General features: G+C 44.9%; 1 protein-coding gene across 1 annotated transcript in view; it reads right to left on the bottom strand.

The window, feature by feature from the left end:
* Positions 1-11139: 11139 nt before the first annotated feature.
* LOC140204075 (sodium- and chloride-dependent neutral and basic amino acid transporter B(0+)-like) overlaps positions 11140-27215 on the bottom strand; it is a 120273-nt gene continuing 104197 nt past the window's right edge. Inside the window, exon 15 of the mRNA XM_072270375.1 lies at positions 11140-11174. The gene's annotated coding sequence lies outside the window, so the exon portion shown is untranslated. The remainder of the gene's footprint in view (positions 11175-27215) is intronic.

Genomic DNA, 27215 nt, shown 5'->3' with positions numbered 1-27215 from the left:
TGCAGACAATATCAAGATTGGTGGAGTTGTGAATAGCGTAGAAGACTGGCAAAGTATACAGCACTATATAGATCAGTTGCAGATATGGGCTGAGAAATGGCAGATGGAGTTTAACCCAGATAAATATGAGTTGTTGCACCTGCATAAGGCAAGATCCTTAACAGTGTTAATGAGCAGAAAGACCTTGGGATCCAAGTTCATAGCTCCTTAAAAGTGGCTACACAGGTCGATTAAAAAGAATTATGGGATGCTTGTTTTTATTAGTCAAGACACTGAGTTCAAAGGTCAGAGGGTTACGTTGCAACTTTGTAAAACTCGGGTTAGTCTATATCTGGAGTGTTGCATACAGTTCTGGTCACCCCACTATAGGAAGGACGTTGAGGCTTTGGAGGGTGCAGAAGAAGTTTACCCTGATGCTGCCTGGTTTAGAGGGCATGGGTTATCACGAAGGCTGGATAAACTCGGGTTGTTTTCACTGGAGTGCCAGAGGCTGAGGAGAGATTTGATAGAGGCTTTCAAGATTGTGAGAGGCATATACAAAGTGTATCTGTTTCCCGGGAATGAAATGTCTGATACCAGAGGGCATGTATTGAAGGTGAGGGGGGTAGGTTCAGGGTGGATGTCAGGTTTTTACTCAGAGAGTCATGAATGCCTGGAATGGTGGTAGAGACAAATACATTGAGGATTTTAAGAGACATTGGGATAGGTACATGGATGTGAGGAAGATGGAGGGATATGGACACGGTGTAGGTAGGAAGGATTAGTATTTGGCTGCTTTTGATTTGTTTTTTAGCCGGGTCAGCACAATATTGTGGGCGAAATGGCCTGCTCCTCTGCTGTACTCTTCCATTTTCTATGTTCTATGTTCTAAATAACAAGCAGGATAGACAAAGGGGAATTCAGTAGAGGCTCTGTACATGGGCTTTCAGAAGGCCTTTCACAAGGTGCCACACATAAGGTTGCTTAACTAGTTAAGAGCCCATGGTATTAGGAAAGATACTAGCATGGATAGATTGGCTGATTGGCAGGAGGCAAAGATGTCCATAATTAATTTACATCACAGGTGGATGGGGTCGTGAAGAAAGCTTTTGGCACATTGGCCCTCATAAATCAAAATACTAAGTATAGGACATGAGTTCTAAATTGAATTATAGTGTGCAGTTTTGGCCATCTACCTACAGGAAAAATGTAAATAAGATTGAAAGAGTACAGAAGAAATTTACAGGCATGTTGCTGGTTCTGGAGCACCTGAGTTATAAGGAAAGATTGAATAAGTTCGGACTTTATTCCTTGTGTAACGCGCCATAAGTTTTCATTGCTAATGTAAAGGCCTCTCTGTAATGTTTCACTGCTGATGTAATGGTTTCTCTGTAGCAGCAGTGTTTGGGTTATGACTAGAGATAACGGGGGGAGGGGTTTGGAATGTACGCCATCCAATGAGAGGCGTGTTGTTTCTTTCTTGTGTGTTTGAAAGAAGGCATTTGCAGTCTTTTGTGGGCGAGAGGTGAAAGAAGACACGAGTGGAGAGAGTTGGTAGACCATAGGGTGGAGTGGACTTGGAGTGAGGGTCCAGGGGTCAACGACGCTTGGAGGAGGTTGATAGGGAATGAATGGATGGAAAATTGTGAGCTCCAACATGCACTTTAGACTGTTTCATTAGAATAGGCCCTTTTTCTTTTTGTTTTCTTTACTAACCCTATAGTCAAATTAAGAATTATAAAGCTCAATTGTTTAATTGCACAGGGTGTACTGTCTGATATTTTGCGGTATGGGTTTATAACCGGGCAATACATCATGCAGCATCCACAAAAACAAGATTTCTCATGCTTGGCTGGGTCGGAAGTTGTCCTCCCCTAGACAAACGCAAGCTAGCTGAACCTGAGAGTTACACTTGGAACACAGGAGATTGAGAGGAGATTTAATAGAGGTATACTAAATTATGAGGGGTATAGATAGGGTAAATGCAGGCAGGATTTTTCCAATGAGGTTGGGTGGGACTACAACCAGAGGTCATAGGTTAAGGGTAAAAGGTGAAAAGTTTAAAGGGAACGTGAGGGGAAAACTTTTTACTCAGAGTGTGACAGTATGTAATGAGCTGCCAGCAAAATTGGAGCATGCAGTTTCGATTTCAAAGTTTAAGAGAAGTTTGGATAGGTACATGGATGATAAGGGTATGGAGGGCTATGGTCACAGTGCAAGTCAATGGGAGTAGGCAGTTTAAATGCTTTGGCATAGACTGGATGGGCCAAAGGACTTGTTTCTGTGCTGGACTTTCCAATGACTCTATGACTCAATCATTAGCCGTTTTCTATACACAATTGCATGAGAAAATGATTTAGCCTGGATAGACTGCTCTAATGATATGTACAGACTCACCATGACCATTGTTTAGAGTATTTGAAGTTCACACTGCTACTGGCTCACTTATTACACAAACACATCATTTGAATGCTTTGGAGGATTGGGAGGTAAGACACCAATTTAGGTTACATCCAGTTTTCATTATCCTTTGCACATTAATTGTTTGTTCACTTGTGCATCTGGCTATATTAACCTTACCTTTATCCTTGTTACACAATTTACCTTCCAGATTACATTATAGATTTGCATTTGAGAGCAACATCTCATTCTGCTTTGCATCAAATACTCCTGGCAGCATGGAAGGTCAGAGGGATCTTAGGGCCGAGTCCACAGGACACTCAAAGCTGCTACGCAGGTTGACTCTGTGGTTAAGAAGGCATACGGTACATTGGCCTTTATCAATCGTGGGATTGAGCTTAGAAGCCGAGAGGTAATGTTGCAGCTATATAGGTCCCTGGTGAGACTCCAATTGGCGTACTGTGCTCAATTCTGGTAACCTCACTACAGGAAGGATGTGGAAACTATAGAAAGGGTGCAGAGGAGATTTACAAGGATGTTGCCTGGATTGGGGAGCATACCTTATGAGAATAGGTTGAGTGAACTCGGCCTTTTCTCCTTGGAGAGACATGGGATGAGAGGTGACCTGATAGAGGTGTATAAGATGATGAGAGGCATTGATCGTGTGGATAGTCAGAGGCTTTTTCCCAGGGCTGAAATGGCTAGCACGAGAGGACACAGGTTTAAGGTGCTGGGGAGTAGGTACAGAGGAGACGTCAGGGGTAAGTTTTTTAAACAGAGAGTGGTGAGTGCATGGAATGGGCTGCCGGCGACGGTGGTGGAGGCGGATACAATGGGGTCTTTTAAGAGGCTCCTGGATAGATACATGGAGTTTAGAAAAATAGATGGCTATGGGTAACCCGAGGTAATTTCTAAGTAAGTATATGTTCAGTCCAGCATTGTGGGCCGAAGAGTCTGTATTGTGCTGTAGGTTTTCTATGTTCCATGTTCCATGTGATATTTCGTGCATGTCTGCCTTCACCCCATCCTGCCATCACCCCACCATGGATAGGGTTCCTCTTGTCCTCACCTACCACCCTACTAGACTCCATGTCCAGCACATAATTCTCCATAACTTCCGCCATTTCCAAAGGGATCTCACCACCAAGCACATCTTTCCCTCCTCCCAAATTTCTGCTTTCCACAGGGTTCACTCCCTATGTGACTCCCTTGTCCATTCGTCCCTCTTCACTGATCTCCCTCCTGGCACTTATCCTTGCAGGTGGAACAAGTGCTACACCTGCCTCTACAACTCCTCCCTCACTACCATTCAGGGCCCGAAACAGTCCTCCCAGGTGAGGTGTCACTTCACATGTTGGGGTGATATACTGTGCCAACGCTCCCGGTGTGACCTTCTGTATATACTGTATAGTCTGTTGGGGTGAAATACTGTGTCCGGTGCTCCCGCTGTGACCCCCTGTATATACTGTATAGTCTGTTGGGGTGAAATACTGTGTCCGGTGCTCCCGCTGTGACCCCCGGTATATACTGTATAGTCTGTTGGGGTGAAATACTGTGTCCGGTGCTCCCGCTGTGACCCCCTGTATATACTGTATAGTCTGTTGGGGTGATATACTGTGTCCGGTGCTCCCGCTGTGACCCCCGGTATATACTGTATAGTCTGTTGGGGTGATATACTGTGTCCGGTGCTCCCGCTGTGACCCCCTGTATATACTGTATAGTCTGTTGGGGTGAAATACTGTGTCCGGTGCTCCCGCTGTGACCCCCGGTATATACTGTATAGTCTGTTGGGGTGAAATACTGTGTCCGGTGCTCCCGCTGTGACCCCCTGTATATACTGTATAGTCTGTTGGGGTGAAATACTGTGTCCGGTGCTCCCGCTGTGACCCCCTGTATATACTGTATAGTCTGTTGGGGTGATATACTGTGTCCGGTGCTCCCGCTGTGACCCCCGGTATATACTGTATAGTCTGTTGGGGTGAAATACTGTGTCCGGTGCTCCCGCTGTGACCCCCTGTATATACTGTATAGTCTGTTGGGGTGATATACTGTGTCCGGTGCTCCCGCTGTGACCCCCGGTATATACTGTATAGTCTGTTGGGGTGAAATACTGTGTCCGGTGCTCCCGCTGTGACCCCCTGTATATACTGTATAGTCTGTTGGGGTGAAATACTGTGTCCGGTGCTCCCGCTGTGACCCCCTGTATATACTGTATAGTCTGTTGGGGTGAAATACTGTGTCCGGTGCTCCCGCTGTGACCCCCTGTATATACTGTATAGTCTGTTGGGGTGAAATACTGTGTCCGGTGCTCCCGCTGTGACCCCCTGTATATACTGTATAGTCTGTTGGGGTGATATACTGTGTCCGGTGCTCCCGCTGTGACCCCCGGTATATACTGTATAGTCTGTTGGGGTGAAATACTGTGTCCGGTGCTCCCGCTGTGACCCCCTGTATATACTGTATAGTCTGTTGGGGTGAAATACTGTGTCCGGTGCTCCCGCTGTGACCCCCTGTATATACTGTATAGTCTGTTGGGGTGAAATACTGTGTCCGGTGCTCCCGCTGTGACCCCCTGTATATACTGTATAGTCTGTTGGGGTGAAATACTGTGTCCGGTGCTCCCGCTGTGACCCCCGGTATATACTGTATAGTCTGTTGGGGTGAAATACTGTGTCCGGTGCTCCCGCTGTGACCCCCGGTATATACTGTATAGTCTGTTGGGGTGATATACTGTGTCCGGTGCTCCCGCTGTGACCCCCGGTATATACTGTATAGTCTGTTGGGGTGAAATACTGTGTCCGGTGCTCCCGCTGTGACCCCCGGTATATACTGTATAGTCTGTTGGGGTGAAATACTGTGTCCGGTGCTCCCGCTGTGACCCCCGGTATATACTGTATAGTCTGTTGGGGTGATATACTGTGTCCGGTGCTCCCGCTGTGACCCCCGGTATATACTGTATAGTCTGTTGGGGTGAAATACTGTGTCCGGTGCTCCCGCTGTGACCCCCTGTATATACTGTATAGTCTGTTGGGGTGAAATACTGTGTCCGGTGCTCCCGCTGTGACCCCCTGTATATACTGTATAGTCTGTTGGGGTGAAATACTGTGTCCGGTGCTCCCGCTGTGACCCCCTGTATATACTGTATAGTCTGTTGGGGTGATATACTGTGTCCGGTGCTCCCGCTGTGACCCCCTGTATATACTGTATAGTCTGTTGGGGTGAAATACTGTGTCCGGTGCTCCCGCTGTGACCCCCGGTATATACTGTATAGTCTGTTGGGGTGAAATACTGTGTCCGGTGCTCCCGCTGTGACCCCCGGTATATACTGTATAGTCTGTTGGGGTGAAATACTGTGTCCGGTGCTCCCGCTGTGACCCCCGGTATATACTGTATAGTCTGTTGGGGTGAAATACTGTGTCCGGTGCTCCCGCTGTGACCCCCGGTATATACTGTATAGTCTGTTGGGGTGAAATACTGTGTCCGGTGCTCCCGCTGTGACCCCCTGTATATACTGTATAGTCTGTTGGGGTGAAATACTGTGTCCGGTGCTCCCGCTGTGACCCCCTGTATATACTGTATAGTCTGTTTGGGTGAAATACTGTGTCCGGTGCTCCCGCTGTGACCCCCTGTATATACTGTATAGTCTGTTGGGGTGATATACTGTGTCCGGTGCTCCCGCTGTGACCCCCGGTATATACTGTATAGTCTGTTGGGGTGAAATACTGTGTCCGGTGCTCCCGCTGTGACCCCCGGTATATACTGTATAGTCTGTTGGGGTGAAATACTGTGTCCGGTGCTCCCGCTGTGACCCCCGGTATATACTGTATAGTCTGTTGGGGTGAAATACTGTGTCCGGTGCTCCCGCTGTGACCCCCGGTATATACTGTATAGTCTGTTGGGGTGATATACTGTGCCAACGCTCCCGGTGTGACCTTCTGCATATACTGTATAGTCTGTTGGGGTGAAATACTGTGTCCGGTGCTCCCGCTGTGACCCCCTGTATATACTGTATAGTCTGTTGGGGTGATATACTGTGTCCGGTGCTCCCGCTGTGACCCCCTGTATATACTGTATAGTCTGTTGGGGTGATATACTGTGTCCGGTGCTCCCGCTGTGACCCCCTGTATATACTGTATAGTCTGTTGGGGTGAAATACTGTGTCCGGTGCTCCCGCTGTGACCTCCTGTATATCGATGCAGATTGGGAGTCCACTTCACTGAGTACCCATGCTCCATTTGCCAGAAAAAGCGACATCTCCCGGTGACCACCCATTTTAATTCCACTTCCCTTCCCATTCCGATACGTCGATCCATGGCCCCCTCTACTGTTTCAAGGAGGCCACACTCAGGTTGGAGGAACAATACCTTATTCACTGTCTAGGTAACCTCCAAACTTATGGCATAAACATCGATTTCTCATACTTCCAGTAATGTCCACCCCCACCTTCACCATTCCTTATCCCCTTTTCCCTCTCTCACCTTATCTCCTTACCTGCCCATCACCTCCCTCTGGTGCTCTTCCCCCTTTCTATGGCCTTCTGTGCTCTCCTATTAGATTCCCCCTACTCTAGCCCTGTATCTTTCACCAATCAACTTCCCAGCTCTTTACTTCACCCTCCCCCTCCCGGTTTCACCCATCACATGTTGTTTCTCCCATCCCTCACTCACCTTTTAAATCTACTCCTCATCTTTTTTTTCTCCAGTCCTGCTGAAGGGTCTCAGTCTGAAACGTCGACTGTACTTTTCCCATAGATGCTGCCTAGCCTGCTGAGTTCCTCCAGCATTTTGTGTTTTTGCTTGGACTTCCAGCATTTTCAGCTTTTCTCGTGTTTTTTATCCGGTTATTAATTTAGATATTTATCAGCAACACTAAATTACTTTTGTTTTCCTGGATACTACAGCAGCTGCAAATAAATTAAGAAACCTTGGGGAACCCTCTTGCCAACGCATTCATTGTGCACAGTCTAACAGAAAGTGCAAGGAGCAAGATGAGGTCGATTGACAGGTCAAGATTTCATCTTAAACTCAGATGTCAAACTGTGAATCACTTGCATTGTGATGGCCAATCCCTGATTCTCTGCTGTGGCCATGTTATTTAGGTGGCTAAAGGTGACCCCCAGGATTTTTAGGGTGTCAACTTGGTGATGACAATCCCACAGAATGTCAAGAGTAGATAGTTAAGCCCTGCCTTACTTTGATGGGGTAAAACTGAAGAGCCACAGAAATAAGCTTTCAAGGAAAACCGAAAATATTGGAACTACTCTGCAGATCAGGCCACACCTGTGGCTAAATAGACAAGAATTCACTTTTAATCAAACAGAGTTAATGCTTCAGGTCAAAGACCTTTTGTCAAATGCACCAGCTAGGCTTAGTGGTTGAAAAAATACTGGATTGTAGTAAATAGAACCTCATTCACTAATTTCAGATTCGAGCCTATACTTGACTCAGTCCATACGGTGTGGTTGACTCTTAAACTCCCTTGAAGTCAGCTATCAAATCATGTAACAGTATCATCACTGCTGTAGTCCAACAAAGGAGTAAAACTGATCATAACTGAAAAAACTGCACATGCCAGAGATCTAAGATAAAAACTGAAAATGCTGGAAACATTCAGCAGGTGAGGCTGTATTCCTGAAAGTGAAACAGCTAACATTTCACACCGCAGCCTCTCCATCACGACTGACTCACTCACTATCAGTACTTAATATCTGTGTTTAGTAACTACTTTACATCTGTCTTTAGTAAGGAAGAGAATACAAACATAAGATCAGTAAAAGCAGGAATGGCAGAATGAGAATTGCGAGCTGAGATCTGCTGAGAAGGCTAATTCAGAATCAGAATCAGGTTTATTATCACCAGCATGTGGCGTGAAATTTGTCAACTTAGTAGCAGCAGTTCATTGCAATACATAATCTAGCAAAGAGAAAAAAAATAAATACAATAAAACATAATAATAAATAAACAAGTAAATCAATTACATATATTGAATAGATTTAAAAATGTGCAAAAACAGAAATACTGTATATTAAAAAAGTGAGATAGTGATCATGGGTTCAATGTCCATTTAGGAATCGGATGGCAGAGGGGAAGAAGCTGTTCCTGAATCGCTGAGTGTGTGCCTTCAGGCTTCTGTACCTCCTACCTGGTGGTAACAGTGAGAAAAGGGCATGTCCTGAGTGCTGGAGGTCTTTCATAATGGGCGCTGCCATTCCGAGACAGCACTCGCTGAAGATGTTCTGGGTACTTTGTAGGCTAGTGTCCAAGATGGAGCTGACTAGATTTACAACCTTCTGCAGCTTCTTTCGGTCCTGTGCAGTAGCCCTTCCATACCAGACAGTGATGCAGCCTGTCAGAATGCTCTCCAAGGTACAACTATAGAAGTTTTTGAGTGTATTTGTTGACATACCAAATTGCTTCAAACTCCTAATGAAGCATAGCCATTGTCTTGCCCTCTTTATGACTACATCAATGTGTTGGGACCAGGTTAGATCCTCAGAGTTCTTGACACCCAGGAACTTGAAGCTGCTCACTCTCTCCACTTCTGATCCCTCTATGAGGATTGGTATGTGTTCCTTCGTCTTACCCTTCCTGAAGTCCACAATCAGCTCTTTCATCTTACTGAAATTGAGTGCCAGGTTGTTGCTGCGGTACCACTCCCTTAGTTGGCATACCTCACTCGTGTATGCCCTCTTGTCACCACCTAAGATTCTACCAACAATGGTTGTATTGTCAGCAAATTTGTAGATGGTATTTGAGCTATGCCTAGCCACACAGTCATGTGTATACAGAGAGTAGAGCAGTGGACTAAGCACACACCCGAGGTGCACTAGTGTTTATCATTAGCGAAGAAGATATGTTATCACCAATCCGCACAGGCTGTGGTCTTCTGGTTAGGAAGTCGAGGATCCAATTACAGAGAGAGGTACAGAGGTCCAGGTTCTGCAACTTCTCAATCAGGATTGTGGGAATAATGGTATTAAATGCTGAGCTATAGTCGATGAACAGCATCCTGACATAGGTGTTTGTGTTGTCTAGGTGGTCTAAAGCCGTGTGAAGAGCCATTGAGATTGCGTCTGCCGTTGACCTATTGTGACGATAGGCAAATTGCAATGGGTACAGGTCCTTGCTGAGGCAGGGGTTCAGTCTAGTCATAACCAACCTCTCAATGCGTTTCATCACTTAGTTGCTTGATCAAAAATGGTTTGCATCACTGTTGCTTAGCGAAGTTCTAATTGATTTTTTTCATTGCTTCTGAGAAGCCAACTACCAGTTGTAAGTTATGATGTAGCTGGCAGCCCAGTCCCATGGTGAGCGTTGGATTGTGGAATACGGTTTGCCTGCCAACAAAAGGATACTCATGTTCAAAACGATGTCTAATGACATTTCCCGGACCACAGACAGGTCATTTTAACACTTAGTGGTGAATAAAGTTCTGGGAATTGCAGAGAGAAAAAAAAAATCACACACAATGGAGAATTTGGGTTACTTAAAGAGAGCCAGTCTAGAAATGTAAAAGACAGATTGTGATTGACGAACCTGATGGAATTTTTTGTAATTACAAAAGTTGATAAGAAAATAGAGTGGATGTTGCCCCAATGGATTATAAGAAAGTATTTAGCAAGGTACTGGTGAAATCAACAGGCTAGATTGAGCTGATTTTCAGATGGTGACTTTCATTGGGAACTGTTGACCAGTTGCAACACACAAACCAGCAAATTCTGCATGTATTAGCACTCAGTGAGCATAAGGCAGAATGTGCAGGAGTTCAGATGCGGGTGTGTCAGATACCTCGCAGCATTTGATCCAGGAATCACCATCATGTCCTGTGCTGAGATCCTGCATAGACCCATCTTTTGAATGGAATTCTTAATCTTCATTAAGTAAGAATTTCCAATTTTTGTCTTACCATTAATTCTATATTCTGTCATCATATTTGATCTACCAAAATGAACTACCTCACACTTCAGTTCATGCTTTTTTAACAATAACACTTTATCAGATCTATGCTGGTGACAATCCCATTCACTTTCTTTTTTGAAGTGACATCATCTTGAACCATTTAATTTTAAATAAAATGATGATAATTTTCAATGAAGGGTGCAAAATTGTTCAGAGTGATGAGAGTTCCCCCTTCAGACTGAGTTAGTAGCTACTTTGACATCAGAAATCTCATGGCTGCTCTTTAAAATATTTTCAAGTAACTTAAAACTCATCCTGCTGGATTAGTCACACCTCTATCAGCAATTCTCAATCCTATTGCTGACTCTGATGTTGCTGCGTTGGCTGAGCTTTGCAATTAGTTCGCACACATTTCATCACCAATTGAGGTGACATCCTCAGTGCACAGTTGCTGGTGTCTCTCTCTGGAAGTGCTCTTGTTTGTTTAGGACCCCCCCACCCCCATGATTGCCTTGGAATTGATTGGCTACTCCTAGTGTCCACCTTGACTGGTGAAGAAACGTCTGCAAGCTAATTACCAAGCTCGGTGACACCACAACATCAAAAACCTCCACCCGAGCAGCCAATATTCACCACCACACTATTGTTTACTTTATAAGTAATTTTCTATTGATTTCAATGTTCCTTACACCTGTATAAAATTCCATTTATTTTTGTCCACTCTCCCAAGTACTGTGGATTCTCTACCGTACCTCCTCCATTTCTGTACGCCAGGTAGGGGAATCTCCAAACATTGCCCAAACCCACAGCACAGCCAATCACTGAGAGCAGATAGTCAGCCTTGGCGGACCAGTTGCCACGCTGCACATTTTCGTCACTGTCACCCATGATAGCAGTCTGTTGGGCAGGAGAGCAAAGTTCTGATTAGATGATGACAACTGGAACTCGTTCAGAATGGACAATTTTCAGCCAGTGCAGGAACACTGAGTGTTCAGCAGCATGTGGTTGCTACCATGAATTTGGAATTCCACAAGAAACTTTGCCCCTCTTAGGATTTAGCTTGATTATATTTTGATGTTGTATAGTGATAAAATGCTTACTCTATCTTCTGTAAGGACTGTTTGATGGCAATTCTCTGAAAATCTGTGAAAGGCTGATTTGCTTCTATTCATATTTGTAGAATGATGAACAACTCATCCGCTTATCTGAGATTATAGAGCAGATCACTTAATTCCAAATGCCTTTCAGTGTCCTGCTGTGGTCAGAGGGATACTGCTCCACACCAGACAATGATTCTCTCACTGTCAGAAGACAACACCTTCTTCTTTTTGAGGGAAATCCAATCTGGTTATCTCAGATATCAATGTAAGGCACCCAAGAATTTCTGGCATCACCTCACAGACTATTAGTTTCTACTGAGCTTACCTGCATTTATTTTGGTGGCCAGAAAGAATTAAGGTCTGCAATCAGCGATCAGAAATGATGCAAGGGCTGTGGAAGCAGACAAAGCAAATGTCTTTGTTCTTGCAATGTGGTTATGGGAATGGAGGCTGCCACTTTGTAAAATGACTCCTACAGCCATCATTTTGTAAACTGTTTAGTGAACTGGTTCTTGTTCAAGGATGTCTTAATCAGAGCAATTGAAAGTGAACACAATGAGTTCCTTACAAATGATGTGCTAAAGCTGAGACCATTTCAATTAAGAATCTGTTTATTCCATTATGACAAAAATGGCAGATTTGTAGAAAGGCTTCACTAACTGCAAGAGAATTCTAATTTATTTTGTTCCTCTCAACCAGTGAACACGTATATAATTTCCATATGTCATTAAAATTTTGCCATTCTGCAGTATATATGATCATAAACAGTGAATTCATTCACTCAGCACTTTGAAGGAGTCTAGACTGAGTGCTGAACTAAAATTTAAATACAACTATTCCTGTAATGACAGCTCAGTGAATTAAATCAACCTGGACCTGTGCTGTAAGGTCAGTGCAAGACTGGCACCACAGATGTGTACAGGAAGTAAAGGGTTAATAGTAGAAACCTGTACAGTTGCCAGTGATAAAGATCCAAAATTTAAAACAGTTTGAAGACTATAACTTTAAAGGAGCTGTTACAAATTGATTCATATGAATTACATATATAAATGTAGATTAATAGACAAATGAAGTTGAAGATTAATATTAAGTTCAAAATAGGGAATCATGAATCGAGTTTAGGAGAGAAATAAAAAAGGAAGTAAGATGGATAAAAAGAAACTAAGAATTGTTTAGTGGATAACAGAAAAAAGCAAGTGTTTAATAAATATGAAAATAGTAAAAAGCAAGTTATAGAAACGTTGGGTCTAGTTTGGGATCAAAAATGTCTGTGAAAGCAAAGCAGACAGCTTTGGAATTAAATAGAATGATACAATAATAAACTGCAGAACACGTCCATACAGGCCATAATGACTGTGTCTTGCCCAGTAGCAGAGTTATTGGAATACTTACACACCTTTGCGCCTTCCCCGTTGCCCTATAATGAATTTTCTCTTCAACTAGACCCCAAAATCTCTTTTGAAATTTCTTGGTGAAATTTGATGATTAGAAACAGTTCCTCTCAACTACTCTGTCAAAACCATTGACAATTTTAAACTCCACCTCTATCTCCCATCTCCTATACCTTCTCTGCAATACAGCAGACCAGGCAGCATTTAGCGAAAGAATAAACAGTTGACATTTCTAGCTGAGACCTTTCATCATGCTGCTTGATTTTCTAAGTTCCTGCAGCATTTTGTGTGTGTTGCTTTGGATTTCCAGCATCAGCAGTTTTTTTGCATGTTCTCTGATTCACATCCTACACAGCTTTAATGCCCCCCGCCCCCACCAGCCCCACTCCTGGTACCAGCCGTTAATCTTTTTGGTACCCCTTTAAAGGAAGTAACATTTTCTCTCGGTCCCCACAATGCTCCAGTTAGGACCTACTGAAAGTATCTGACACAATTGGATTCCAAGGCAATTTTAAACACAGATTGGAGCTGTTTAATTCAATTTTATTACAGCAGTGGTGATAATTTCACCTTGGGATAAATCTTAAAGGAGCCTAAGTGTTTGCCCATTCAACCAATGCTTGGAGTTTTTCATGAGAACCAAATTGCAATAATCTTGCTGTGTGCTGAGTTAGTGATTTAAATATGTGTTGGAAATACCTTTGAGGAAACTTCTCAACACATAGAGAAGAGAAAAATGATGATTGACAAAGGTTAAACAGCAACTGTAGAGATGCATCAAAGGATGAGCATGGGTGTGAAAAATGAGGGCTGAGAAAAGAGGTGCTTGTGTGCCCATTGCATAAGCATGTGGTCAGAATATGTGAGTGTGTGCGCGCGCACATGCGCGCACGCACACACGAACCTTAGACCCTCTTCTCACTGGAGCAGGATTTTATTTTGTATAGATCACATGATGTGCAATGGTTATCCCACATTAAGAAATTTAAACTGAGTAACTCTCAACAGCCAACAGTCTGGAATGGAGAAACTGGGAGAACCCAGTTAAAAGTCAATTGCATTCACAAAAGTAATGTGATAATCTTTAGGTAACACTCAAATGAGAATAATATGCAGATGTAATGATGCAGTTTAGAACTATGGTATCCCACAGACAACTGTAGATGCTAAGTCATTGAATATATTTAAAATAGAAGCTGATAAGTTCTTGATCCTAGTTTAAGTCATTTAGAAGACAGCACTGAACCAAGATATCAAGACACTTGGCTAAAACACCAGAAAAGGAGTGGAGGGAACACATCCCAACATTCCTCAGAAATGGCCTTTATTTCCAGTGTGAATATCAGGATGTGGCCAGGCCGTAAAAGCCTGACTGGACTCCAGAACGTGTTGCTAACAGACGGATTTCGGTGATGCAGCTACGTTGTGTGTTACAGTGCCAGAAGATGTGGCCTCAGTATTACACATATGAACCTGAGACCTGACACTGTTCAATCTTCTGATAATGGACTGTTAATTCCTGCTGCAAGGAAATGAACTTTGTCCAGTCATCTGCACAGCTAAACACTTCAGATAAGAGTAGTCTGGAATGGAGAAATTGTTGAGAACCCAGTTAAAACCAATTGCATTCGCAGAAGTAATGTGATAATACTTAGGTAATACCAAAATGAGAATAATATGCGGATGGAATGATACCTTTTAGAACAGAGTATCTACAGTATGTCACAGACAACTGTGGACACTCAAGTCATTCGATATATTTAAAATGGAAGCTGATAGGTTCTTGATTAGTCAGGGCATCAAAGGTTACAGGTTGAAGGCAGGAAAATGGGGTTGAGAAGGTAAATAAATCAACCATGATTGAATGGCAGAGCAGACTTGATGGGCCAATGGCCTAATACTGCACTATGTCAATGGCCATCAGGTCTCACAGTATGTTCCAAAGCTTGGATGCATTCAATTTGCTGTTTACAGTTGCTTTTGCTTGTGTTTCAAGAAGTGCAACAATTTCTAAATGTTGTAAAACTCACAACTTACTTATTTTAAACTGAAGGCTCAGGTGGCTCAATTGCTAATGCTCTAGAGTATTACTGAGTTACGGAGAATCTAGAGTATTTATTATGGGAATGAACCTCCTATTATCAGCAGCAGAAGATGTAACCCGCGGCCCGACGCTAGAGTCAGGCATTGTTTAGCCGGCTCTACGAGGGTTCATGGACAACATCACTATAACAACTGTGTCACATGTCCAAGCAAGATGGGTATTGGAAACCCTGGGTAATGTAGCCACCTGGGCGAGGATGTCCTTCAAGGCTAAGAAGTCCAGGTGTATGGTGATCAGAAAGGGCAAAGTTACTAGCAATTTTAGCCTCCAAGTTCAGGGTGAGGTCATCCCTCCATCGAAGATAACCCGATAAAATGCTTGGGGAAGTGGTTTAATGTGTCACTGACAGATGGGGCCAATGTCACCAATGCTGCGAAGCAGACAGACGAATAGTTGAAGAAGATCGACAAATCCAGACTTCCGGGTAAATTCAAGACCTGGCTGTACCAATACGGCACTCTGCCCAGGCTTCTCTGGCTCTTCACACTTTATGAGTTCCCCATGACTGTTGTAGAGAGCATCGAGAGGAAAACCAACAAGCACCTGTGGAGATGGTTGGGAGTTCCCCCAAGCTTCTCTTCAGTGGGCCTCTACATTCGTTCTGGGCAACTGCAGCTTCCCCTGTCATCTGTTGTGGAGGAATTCAAGGTGGCAAAACGCAGAGCTTTATTAAGCTTGAGAGATTCTAATGAAATCTTGGTAAAACAAGCAGGCGTTACAACCAGATCTGGGTGCAAGTGGGCAGCCAATGCAGCTGTGGAGGAGGCAGTGTGTTCTCTGAAGCTGCGAGATATCATCGGCAACCCATCGAGCGGCAAGGCCTCGGCTCAGTTCACTTCCAGAAGTGTGGAAACACAACCATAAGGAGCAGGCGAGACATGATACAGGCAGAAGTACGGATCCGCGAGGAAGAGAAGCGGATTTCAAAGGCAGTGGAACAAAGGTCCCAGGGTGCCTGGACAAAATGGGATCTGCCTAAGCGCAAGATCTCATGGGCAGAGTTATGGAGACTGGAGCCCTTCCGTATTTCCTTCCTCTTGCGATCTGTGTATGACACCCTTCCTTCACCATTACATCTGTACACATGGGGGATGAGAGAGGACCCGAACTGTAAGCTCTGTGGTCAAAAGGGGACACTGGCTCATATACTGTCCGGGTGTAAAACAGCTCTAACTCAAGGACGGCGCCATGATAAGGTGCTTCTGGCTCTTGCTGACACACTTAGAGCGGGAGAGATGCAAGAAGAGGCCGGCTGGCACAGATTTGAGGAAGGCCATCACCTTCATCAAAGAGGGAGCCAGGCCTTTCATAAGCAAACAACCAAAGCCCAATCAGCTGCTAACAGCCAGGTCCTGGGAAGGAGGTTGCAGTTCCCGGATGTGGTGCACACAACCCTACACCCGGACATTGTACTGTGGTCAACTGAAGACAAGAAAATAATTCTGGTTGAGTTGACTATGCCATGGGAGGAGGGATGGGAAGAGGCCCATGAGAGAAAGGCCGTGAAGTACCAGCCCTTACTGCAGGAGTGTAAAGACAAGGGATGGCAGGCATGGTTGTTTCCTGTGGAAATCGGCTGCAGAGATTTCCCAGACAAATCAGCATGGCAGTTGTTGTCAGATCTGGGCCTGGATGAAAGGAGCAAAAAAACAAGAAGCTCGTAGGATGGGGGAAGAGGCAGAATGAGCCTCTTGTTGGATTTGGAGTAGGCGAGAGGAGGGGAGCAGATGGGCAGTGATTTGGCCACCACTGCCAGCCCACCAACTGGAGAGTGTTGTGGTTAAGGGTCAAAACACTCGGTGAAGGTTGGGAACCACCTGATGACATCTGCTCCTGGCTGAAGGCTACCTTATATGGTAACTGGAGAATGCACCCTAACAGGTGTATGTAACAAGTAATTTCTGGTTTGTACCAGTGGCTTCCAGGAAAGATTGGATGGCAACCGAGGAAGATTGGTGACGCTGGAGAGACAGCTGACCTCCAGGAAAGACTGGCACAGGCTCACCGGGCTAGCAACCTTGTGGGCAGCACTCAAAAGAGGGCACCACTCAAGGCTACGATTGAACACAAAGAGCAATATCCCCCGAGTCTCCCGAGAGGGGGGGGAGGATGAGAGACTCAACAGGACGGTCATACCAGCAACGGCCAGGACAGGAAACATGACTACGAGGAAGCTAAAGCAAACAACACTGACTGGAGAGGAATTCGCGGTGAGGTGTCATTGCGGGAAAGTCTACAAAAACATCAAAGGGCTCAAGATACACCAGAGCAAGTCTAGATGTGGATCAATGGTGACCCAAGTGCAGCGCACAGACATAGTGTCCGGTGAGACGAAGGAGAATTCCAGCCAGGAAGCACTCCACAGAGCTGAAGATCTCTCCGCACTTGAGTCGCCTCAGCACCGAACAATGGACTAGTGAGTTCCTCTTTGGCTACCCCAATCCATTCGTCAAGGGAAGACAGGATCAAATGGCCTAGATCATCAGACAACGTCGCCTGGATGCAGTTCGATGATGATCTAGACGGCATCCTGGAAGTTGCCTTAGCAGCTCCAGTACTCAGAAAGTTCGACTCACTCACGGCCATAGTGTACAATCTAGCTAAGGAACGATTTGGCCCAATGGAGCGGGGAAGCCAGCTGGAGTTATAGCGGCAACCAAATAGGAGGGAAACGGAGATTCGCCGCTTGAGAGGCGAATTAAAGACACTCAGCAAGGGGTTTAAAACCAGCTTACCGGCCGAAAAAGAAGGTATCAAGGACTTAACCAGTATGCTGCAGGAAAAACTGTGCAAACTCTGGAGGGTGGAACAACTGCGACAGCAAAGAAAGAAAAAAGAGAAAAGGCAAACGCAGTTTGTGAGAGATCCATTCAGCTTCACCAGGACTCTTCTCGGCCAACAAAGATCTGGTATACTATCCAGCTCGAAGCCAGAGGTAGAGGAGATCCCGCGGGAGGCACACAGCCACCCATGGAGGGGTCAGGGACTAGGAATCAATCGGGCTGTGCGTAGACTGGAAAATCCATCAATTGAGCTGAATGTGAAGGAGCCTACATGGCAGGAAATCCAGGACATCATCCGGAAAGCTAAAGCATCAGCTGCCCCAGGCCCAAGCGGCATACCTTGTAAGGTGTATAAGAAATGCCCAAAGCTTCTTCGGAGGCTGTGGAAGGTCATGAGAAAGATCTGGGCAAAAGGTACCATTGCATCGAGTTGGAAATTGGCAGAGGGATGCTTTATTCCAAAGGAAGAGGTTTCTTCCACATTTGCCCAGTTTAGGACAATTTCTCTCCTGGATGTGGAATGTAAGATTTTCTTTTCTGTGCTTGCAAGAAAGCTGACTTCTTACATGACGCAGAACCGCTGTATCAACACATCCATCCAGAAAGGCGGTATTCCAGGCTTTTCGGGGTGTCTGGAACACACCTCAATGATTAACCATTTGATCCATGAGGCCAAGCAGAAAAAAGGCGACCTAACAGTTGTCTGGTTAGACCTCGTGAACGCCTACGGGTCTATTCCACATGACCTCATCCGAGAAGGACTCGACCACTACTACATCCCAGTGGCTATTCGAGACAAGATCACCAGCTACCTAGGAGGATTCAAATTCAGATTTACAACAGCCCATTTCACAACTAGTTGGCAGGACCTCCAGAAGGGGATTCCAACAGGGTGCACCATCTCCCCCACCCTATTTATTATGGGAATGAACCTCCTATTATCAGCAGCAGAAGATGTAACCCGTGGCCCGACACCGGAGTCAAGCATTGTTCAGCCAGCTCTACGAGGATTCATGGATGACATCACTATAATAACTGTGTCACATGTCCAAGCAAGATGGGTATTGGAAACCCTGGGTAATGTAGCCACCTGGGCGAGGATGTCCTTCAAGGCTAAGAAGTCCAGGGGTATGGTGATCAGAAAGGGCAAAGTTACTAGCAAGTTTAACCTCCAAGTTCAGGGTGAGGTCATCCCTCCATCGATGATAACCGGATAAAATGCTTGGGGAAGTGGTTTAATGTGCCACTGACAGATGGGGCCAATGTCACCAATGCTGCGAAGCAGACAGAGAAATGGCTGAAGAAGATTGACAAATCCAGACTTCCGGGTAAATTCAAGACCTGGCTGTACCAATACGGCACTCTGCCCAGGCTTCTCTGGCTCTTCACACTTTATGAGTTCCCCATGACTGTCGTAGAAAGCATCGAGAGGAAAACCAACAAGCACCTGTGGAGATGGTTGGGAGTTCCCCCAAGCTTCTCTTCAGTGGGCCTCTACCTTCGTTCTGGGCAACTGCAGCTTCCCCCGTCATCTGATGTGGAGGAATTCAAGGTGGCAAAATGCAGAGCCTTATTAAGCTTGAGAGATTCTAATGACATCTTGGTAAAGCAAGCAGGCGTTACAACCAGATCTGGCCGCAAGTGGGCAGCCAACGCAGCTGTGGAGGAGGCAGTGTGTTCTCTGAAGCTGCGAGATATCATCGGCAACCCATCGAGCGGCAAGGCCTCGGCTCAGTTCACTTCCAGACGTGGGGAAACACAACCATAAGGAACAGGCGAGACATGATACAGGCAGAGGTACAGATCCGTGAGGAAGAGAAGCGGATTTCAAAGACAGTGGAACAAGGGTTCCAGGGTGCCTGGACAAAATGGGATCTGCCTAAGCGCAAGATCTCATGGGCAGAGTTATGGAGACTGGAGCCCTTCCGTATTTCCTTCCTCTTGCGATCTGTGTATGACACCCTTCCTTCACCATTACATCTGTACACATGGGGGATGAGAGAGGACCCGAACTGTAAGCTCTGTGGTCAAAAGGGGACACTGGCTCATATACTGTCCGGGTATAAAACAGCTCTAACTCAAGGACGGTATAGGTGGCGTCATGATAAGTTGCTTCTGGCTCTTGGGGCACACTAGAACGGGAGAGATGCAAGAAGAGAACAGCTGGCACAGATTTGAGGAAGGCCATCAACTTCATCAAAGAGGGAGCTAGGCCTCTCATAACCAAACAATCAAAGCCTAATCTGCTGCTAACAGCCAGGTCCTGGGAAGGAGGTTGCAGTTCCTGGATGTAGTGCACACAACCCTACGCCCGGACATGGTACTGTGGTCAACGGAAGATAAGAAAATAATTCTGGTTGAGCTGACTGTGCCGTGGGAGGAGGGCTGGGAAGAGGCCCACGAGAGAAAGGCCTAGAAGTACCAGCCCTTGGTGCAGGAGTGTAAAGACAAGGGATGGCAGGCATGGTTGTTCCCTGTGGAGATCGGCTGCAGAGGTTTCCCAGCCAAATCAGCATGGCGGTTGTTGTCAAATCTGGGCCTGGACAAAAGGAGCAAAAAACAAGCAGCTCGTAGGATGGGGGAAGAGGCAGAACGAGCTTCTTGTTGGATTTGGAGTAGGCGAGAGAAGGGGAGCTGGAAGCCAGGAGCAGATGGGCAGTGATTTGGCCACCACTGCCAGCCCACCAACTGGAGAGTGTCGTGGTTAAGGGTCGAAACACTCGGTGAAGGTTGGGAACCACCTGATGACATCTGCTCCTGGCTGAAGGCTATGGTTACCTCATAAGGTAACTGGAGAATGCACCCTAACAGGCGTATGTAACAAACGAGTGTAGAATAAAGAATAAAGACAAGAGTATATTTTACTCTTGCCCCATGTGACAGGCCAGAAATCAGCAAATTTTTGTCTGTCTCGCAGCAAGCCCATACTGGAACATTGCCGGAGGTGCCACTTCATTTCAATTACTTGGAAATGAGATTATTATTTCATACTTCACCTATACAACTATGATAAACAGATACACCGTGTTTCGTTGCAGGTGTGGCTTTGTCTGGCAACCTGTTACTTTCACATCATTTCATTAGCTTAAAGTCATAAAGCCATAGAAGAGTTCAGCACAGAAACAAGCCCTTTGGCCCATCTAGTCCATGCCAAACAATTATTTTGTCTAGTCCTATCAAACTGCATCCAAACCATAGCCCTCTATACTCTTCCCATCCATGTACCTAACCAAATTCCTCTTGAATGCTGGAATCGAACCCACATCCACCAATTTGTTCCACACTCTCAGACTCCTCTGAGTGAAGTAGATCTCCCTCACGTTCCCCTTAAACTTTTAATCTTTCACTCTTAACCCATGACCTCTAGTCCTAGTCTCACCCAAACTCAGTGTAAAAATCTTACTTGTATTTGCCCTATTTGTACCATTTATAATTTCGTATACCTTTATAAAATCTCCCCTAATTCTACTACGCTCTCGGGAATAAAGTCCTAACCTGTTCAAACTTTCCCTATAACTCAGGTTCTCAAGTTCAGGCATCTTTTCTGTACTCTTTCAATATTATTGACATCTTTCCTGTGGGTAGGTGACCAAAACTGCAGACACTACTACAACTTAAGCTTCATTATGTCTTATGCAAATTCAAACTGACATCCCAGCTCCCACAGTCAGTACTTTGGTTTTTGAAGGCGTATGTGCCAAAGCTCTTCATGACCTTATCGAGCTATGTATGGTGCCACTTCCAAGGAATTATGGATCTGAATTCCCAGGTATCTCTACTACACACCACAGTGTCCTACCACTCAGTGTCTGAGATCTACCCAGGTTTGTCCTCCCAAAGTGCAACACCTCACATTTGTCTACATTAAATTCTCTCTGCCATTTTTTGGCCTATTTTTCTAGCTGATTCACAACCCGTTGTAAGTTTCTGTAGCTTTCTTCTCTGTCCACTACACCCCCAACCCTGGTGTCATCTACAAATTTGCTGACCCAGTTTAGCACATTATCATCCAAACCATTGATATAGGTGACAAGCAATGGACCCAACAACAATCCCTCTGGCACACCACTAGTCACGGGCCTCCAGCTGGAGAAACAACAATCTATCACTTAAAGGATTGACGGTGGATATGCAATGGCAAGCATTTAAAGGTTGCATGGATGAACTGCAACAAATGTTCATCCCAGTTTGGCAAAAGAATAAATCAAGGAAGGTAGTGCACCCGTGGTTGACAAGAGAAATTAGGGATAGTATCAATTCCAAAGAAGAAGCATACAAATTAGCCAGAGAAAGTGGCTCACCTGAGGATTGGGAGAAATTCAGAGTTCAGCAGAGGAGGACAAAGGGCTTAATTAGGAAGGGGAAAAAAGATTATGAGAGAAAACTGGCAGGCAACATAAAAACGGACTGTAAAAGCTTTTATAGATATGTAAAAAGGAAAAGACTGGTAAAAACAAATGTAGGTCCCCTGCAGACAGAAACAGGTGAATTGATTATGGGGAGCAAGGACATGGCAGACCAATTGAATAATTACTTTGGTTCTGTCTTCACTAAGGAGGACATAAATAATCTTCCAGAAATAGTAGGGGACAGAGGGTCCAGTGAGATGGAGGAACTGAGCGAAATACATGTTAGTAGGGAAGTGGTGTTAGGTAAATTGAAGGGATTGAAGGCAGATAAATCCCCAGGGCCAGATGGTCTGCATCCCAGGGTGCTTAAGGAAGTAGCCCAAGAAATAGTGGATGCATTAGTGATAATTTTTCAAAACTCGTTAGATTCTGGACTAGTTCCTGAGGATTGGAGGGTGGCTAATGTAACTCCACTTTTTAAAAAAGGAGGGAGAGAGAAACCGGGGAATTACAGACTGGTTAGCCTAACGTCGGTGGTGGGGAAACTGCTGGAGTCAGTTATCAAGGATGTGATAACAACACATTTGGAAAGCGGTGAAATGATCGGACAAAGTCAGCATGGATTTGTGAAAGGAAAATCATGTCTGACGAATCTCATAGAATTTTTTGAGGATGTAACTAGTAGAGTGGATAGGGGAGAACCAGTGGATGTGGTATATTTGGATTTTCAAAAGGCTTTTGACAAGGTCCCACACAGGAGATTAGTGTGCAAACTTAAAGCACACGGTATTGGGGGTAAGGTATTGGTGTGGGTGGAGAGTTGGTTAGCAGACAGGAAGCAAAGAGTGGGAATAAACGGGACCTTTTCAGAATGGCAGGCGGTGACTAGTGAGGTACCGCAAGGCTCAGTGCTGGGACCCCAGTTGTTTACAATATATACTAATGACTTGGATGAGGGAATTAAATGCAGCATCTCCAAGTTTGCGGATGACACGAAGCTGGGTGGCAGTGTTAGCTGTGAGGAGGATGCTAAGAGGATGCAGGGTGACTTGGATAGGTTGGGTGAGTGGGCAAATTCATGGCAGATGCAATTTAATGTGGATAAATGTCAAGTTATCCACTTTGGTGGCAAAAATAGGAAAACAGATTATTATCTGAATGGTGGCCGATTAGGAAAAGGGGAGGTGCAACGAGACCTGGGTGTCATTATACACCAGTCATTGAAAGTGGGCATGCAGGTACAGCAGGCGGTGAAAAAGGCGAATGGTATGCTGGTATTTATAGCGAGAGGATTTGAGTACAGGAGCAGGGAGGTACTACTGCAGTTGTACAAGGCCTTGGTGAGACCACACCTGGAGTATTGTGTGCAGTTTTGGTCCCCTAATCTGAGGAAAGACATCCTTGCCATAGAGGGAGTACAGAGAAGGTTCACCAGATTGATTCCTGGGATGGCAGGACTTTCATATGAAGAAAGACTGGATGAACTGGGCTTGTACTCGTTGGAATTTAGAAGATTGAGGGGGGATCTGATTGAAACGTATAAGATCCTAAAGGGATTGGACAGGCTAGATGCAGGAAGATTGTTCCCGATGTTGGGGAAGTCCAGAACGAGGGGTCACAGTTTGAGGATAAAGGGGAAGCCTTTTAGGACCGAGATTAGGAAAAACTTCTTCACACAGAGAGTGGTGAATCTGTGGAATTCTCTGCCACAGGAAACAGTTGAGGCCAGTTCATTGGCTATATTTAAGAGGGAGTTAGATATGGCCCTTGTGGCTACAGGGGTCAGGGGGTACGGAGGGAAGGCTGGGGCGGTGTTCTGAGTTGGATGATCAGCCATGATCATAATAAATGGTGGTGCAGGCTCGAAGGGCCGAATGGCCTACTCCTGCACCTATTTTCTATATTTTCTATTACCACTTTCTGTCTTCTCCTGTGAAGCCAATGTCTAATTCAATTTACCAGCCTAACCTGAATGCCAAATGGCTGAATCTTTTGACCAAACCCATATGACAGACCTTGTCAAAGGCATTGCTAAAGTCCTGTAGAGAAGGTCCACTCCTTTGTCTTCATTAATTTTCCTGGTAACTTCTCAAAAAGCTCTATAACATTGGTTAGACAACACCTACCATTACAGAGCCATGCTGTCTATCGTTCATCAGTTCCTGCCTATCCAAATACTTATATACCTGGCCCCTTAGAATACTTTCTAATAATTTAACTACTGACATTAGGCTCACCCGCCTATAATTTCCCACCTTAATCAGAGAGATTTTCTTAGGCAATGAAACAACATCAGCTATTCTCCAATTCTTGAGCAACTCACGCAGGGCTTAGGATTTTTTAAATACTTTTGCTAGGCCCCCTGTTATTTCTGCAGTAGCCTGCCACAAGGTTCAAGGAAACACCTTGTCATGTCCACCCTAATTTGTCTCAAGACAGCAAGGACCTCTTCCTTTGTAATCATCTACAGTCCATGACTTCACTGCTATTTTACCTCATCTCTATAGTCCATCTCCCAAGTAAATCTCCCCCATTTCTCTCAGCTCCATGCATAGATGACCACTCTGATCTTCAGAAGGACGAAGTTTGTCTCTTGCTATCCTTTTGCTCTTAATATACCTGTAGAAACCCTTGGGATTCCCCTTCACCTTGCCTGCTAGAACAACCTCATGCCTTCTTTTACCCAACAAGATTTCCTTCCTAAGTTTTCTTTTGCATTTCTTATACTCCTCAAGTTCCTCTTTTGTTCCTTGCTGCCTACACCTGCTATGTATGTCCTTCTTACCTGAGGCCTCAATATCTCTTGAAACACCAAGTTCCCTAATTATGTTAGCCTTGCCTTTTATTCTGACAGGAACATACAAACTCTGTGGTCTTAAAATGTCACTCTTGAAGGCCTTCTATTTATCAAGCTCACTTTTACCAGAAAACAACCTGTTCCAATCTACACTTGTAAGATCCTTTCTGATAGCATCAAAATTGGCCTTTCTTCAATTTAGAATCACAACCCATGGACCAGTCCTAACCTTCTCCATAATAATCTTCAAACTAATGGGATTGTGATCACTAATATCTTGGGTGTCAGCTGGGGAAAGATCTTCTCTAAATAACCTCTTTCAAAAGCACAGTTGTTATTAAATGTGAGGGTGCTCCCTTTTGCTGCAATTGATGGTGAAAGATGTTCTTGCAATCAATTCTAATTGTGGTGTGAACTTGTGGTCAGCTCCCTCTGAGAAAAATTAAAGACAAAGTCAGCTTTATTATCATTTGCACAAGTATAAATCTGTTTTAGCTTAATGAGTATTCCAGATGTTATGGTACCAAAGTACCAGGGTGAACTGAAGATAAGAACAGTAAGATCCCTAGAAATTAGTCACCTTTAAACGTGGATGGCATAATGTCATAGCAGGAAGTACAGCCACTTTGTCACAACAGCAGAGACACAGGTTCAAACTTGCCCTTGTATTATGATCTGGTGGAGTTAGCATAATCAAATGAGTTTCTATGGTTCACACAGTTCCCTCCTACATCTCGAAGGCCTTCAGGTCTGTAGGCTATTTGGCTATAGAAACATAGAAACATAGACAATAGGTGCAGGAGTAGGCCATTCGGCCCTTCGAGCCTGCACCGCCATTTATTATGATCATGGCTGATCATCCAACTCAGAACACCGCCCCAGCCTTCCCTCCATACCCCCTGACCCCCGTAGCCACAAGGGCCATATCTAACTCACTCTTAAATATAGCCAATGAACTGGCCTCAACTGTTTCCTGTGGCAGAGAATTCCACAGATTCACCACTCTCTGTGTGAAGAAGTTTTTCCTAATCTTGGTCCTAAAAGGCTTCCCCTCTATCCTCAAACTATGACCCCTCGTTCTGGACTTCCCCAACATCGGGAACAATCTTCCTGTATCTAGCCTGTCCAATCCCTTTAGGATATTATACGTTTCAATCAGATCCCCCCTCAATCTTCTAAATTCCAACGAGTACAAGCCCAATTCATCCAGTCTTTCTTCATATGAAAGTCCTGCCATCCCAGGAATCAATCTGGTGAACCTTCTCTGTACTCCCTCTATGGCAAGGATGTCTTTCCTCAGATTAGGGGACCAAGACTGCACACAATACTCCAGGTGTGGTCTCACCAAGGCCTTGTACAACTGCAGTAGTACCTCCCTGCTCCTGTACTCGAATCCTCTCACTATAAATGCCAGCATACCATTCGCCTTTTTCACCGCCTGCTGTACCTGCATGCCCACTTTCAATGACTGGTGTATAATGACACCCAGGTCACGTTGCACCTCCCCTTTTCCTAATCGGCCACCATTCAGATAATAGTCTGTTTTCCTATTTTTGCCACCAAAGTGGATAACTTGACATTTATCCACATTAAATTGCATCTGCCATGAATTTGCCCACTCACCCAACCTATCCAAGTCACCCTGCATCCTCTTAGCATCCTCCTCACAGCTAACACTGCCACCCAGCTTCGTGTCATCCACAAACTTGGAGATGCTGCATTTAATTCCCTCATCCAAGTCATTAATATATATTGTAAACAACTGGGGTCCCAGCACTGAGCCTTGCGGTACCCCACTAGTCACCGCCTGCCATTCTGAAAAGGTCCCGTTTATTCCCACTCTTTGCTTCCTGTCTGCTAATCAACTCTCCACCCACACCAATACCTTACCCCCAATCCCGTGTGCTTTAAGTTTGCACACTAATCTCCTGTGTGGGACCTTGTCAAAAGCCTTCTGAAAATCCAAATATACCACATCCACTGGTTCTCCCCTATCCACTCTACTAGTTACATCCTCAAAAAATTCTATGAGATTCGTCAGACATGATTTTCCTTTCACAAATCCATGCTGACTTTGTCCGATCATTTCACCGCTTTCCAAATGTGCTGTTATCACATCCTTGATAACTGACTCCAGCAGTTTCCCCACCACCGACGTTAGGCTAACCGGTCTATAATTCCCCGGTTTCTCTCTCCCTCCTTTTTTAAAAAGTGGAGTTACATTAGCCACCCTCCAATCCTCAGGAACTAGTTCAGAATCTAACGAGTTTTGAAAAATTATCGCTAATGCATCCACTATTTCTTGGGCTACTTCCTTAAGCACCCTGGGATGCAGACCATCCGGCCCTGGGGATTTATCTGCCTTCAATCCCTTCAATTTACCTAACACCACTTCCCTACTAACATGTATTTCG

Source organism: Mobula birostris, chromosome 10 (assembly GCF_030028105.1).
Source record: "Mobula birostris isolate sMobBir1 chromosome 10, sMobBir1.hap1, whole genome shotgun sequence".
Taxonomy (NCBI): domain Eukaryota; kingdom Metazoa; phylum Chordata; class Chondrichthyes; order Myliobatiformes; family Myliobatidae; genus Mobula; species Mobula birostris.
The sequence above is the reverse complement of the archived record's forward strand: the minus strand, read 5'-3'. Positions and strand labels throughout refer to the sequence as shown.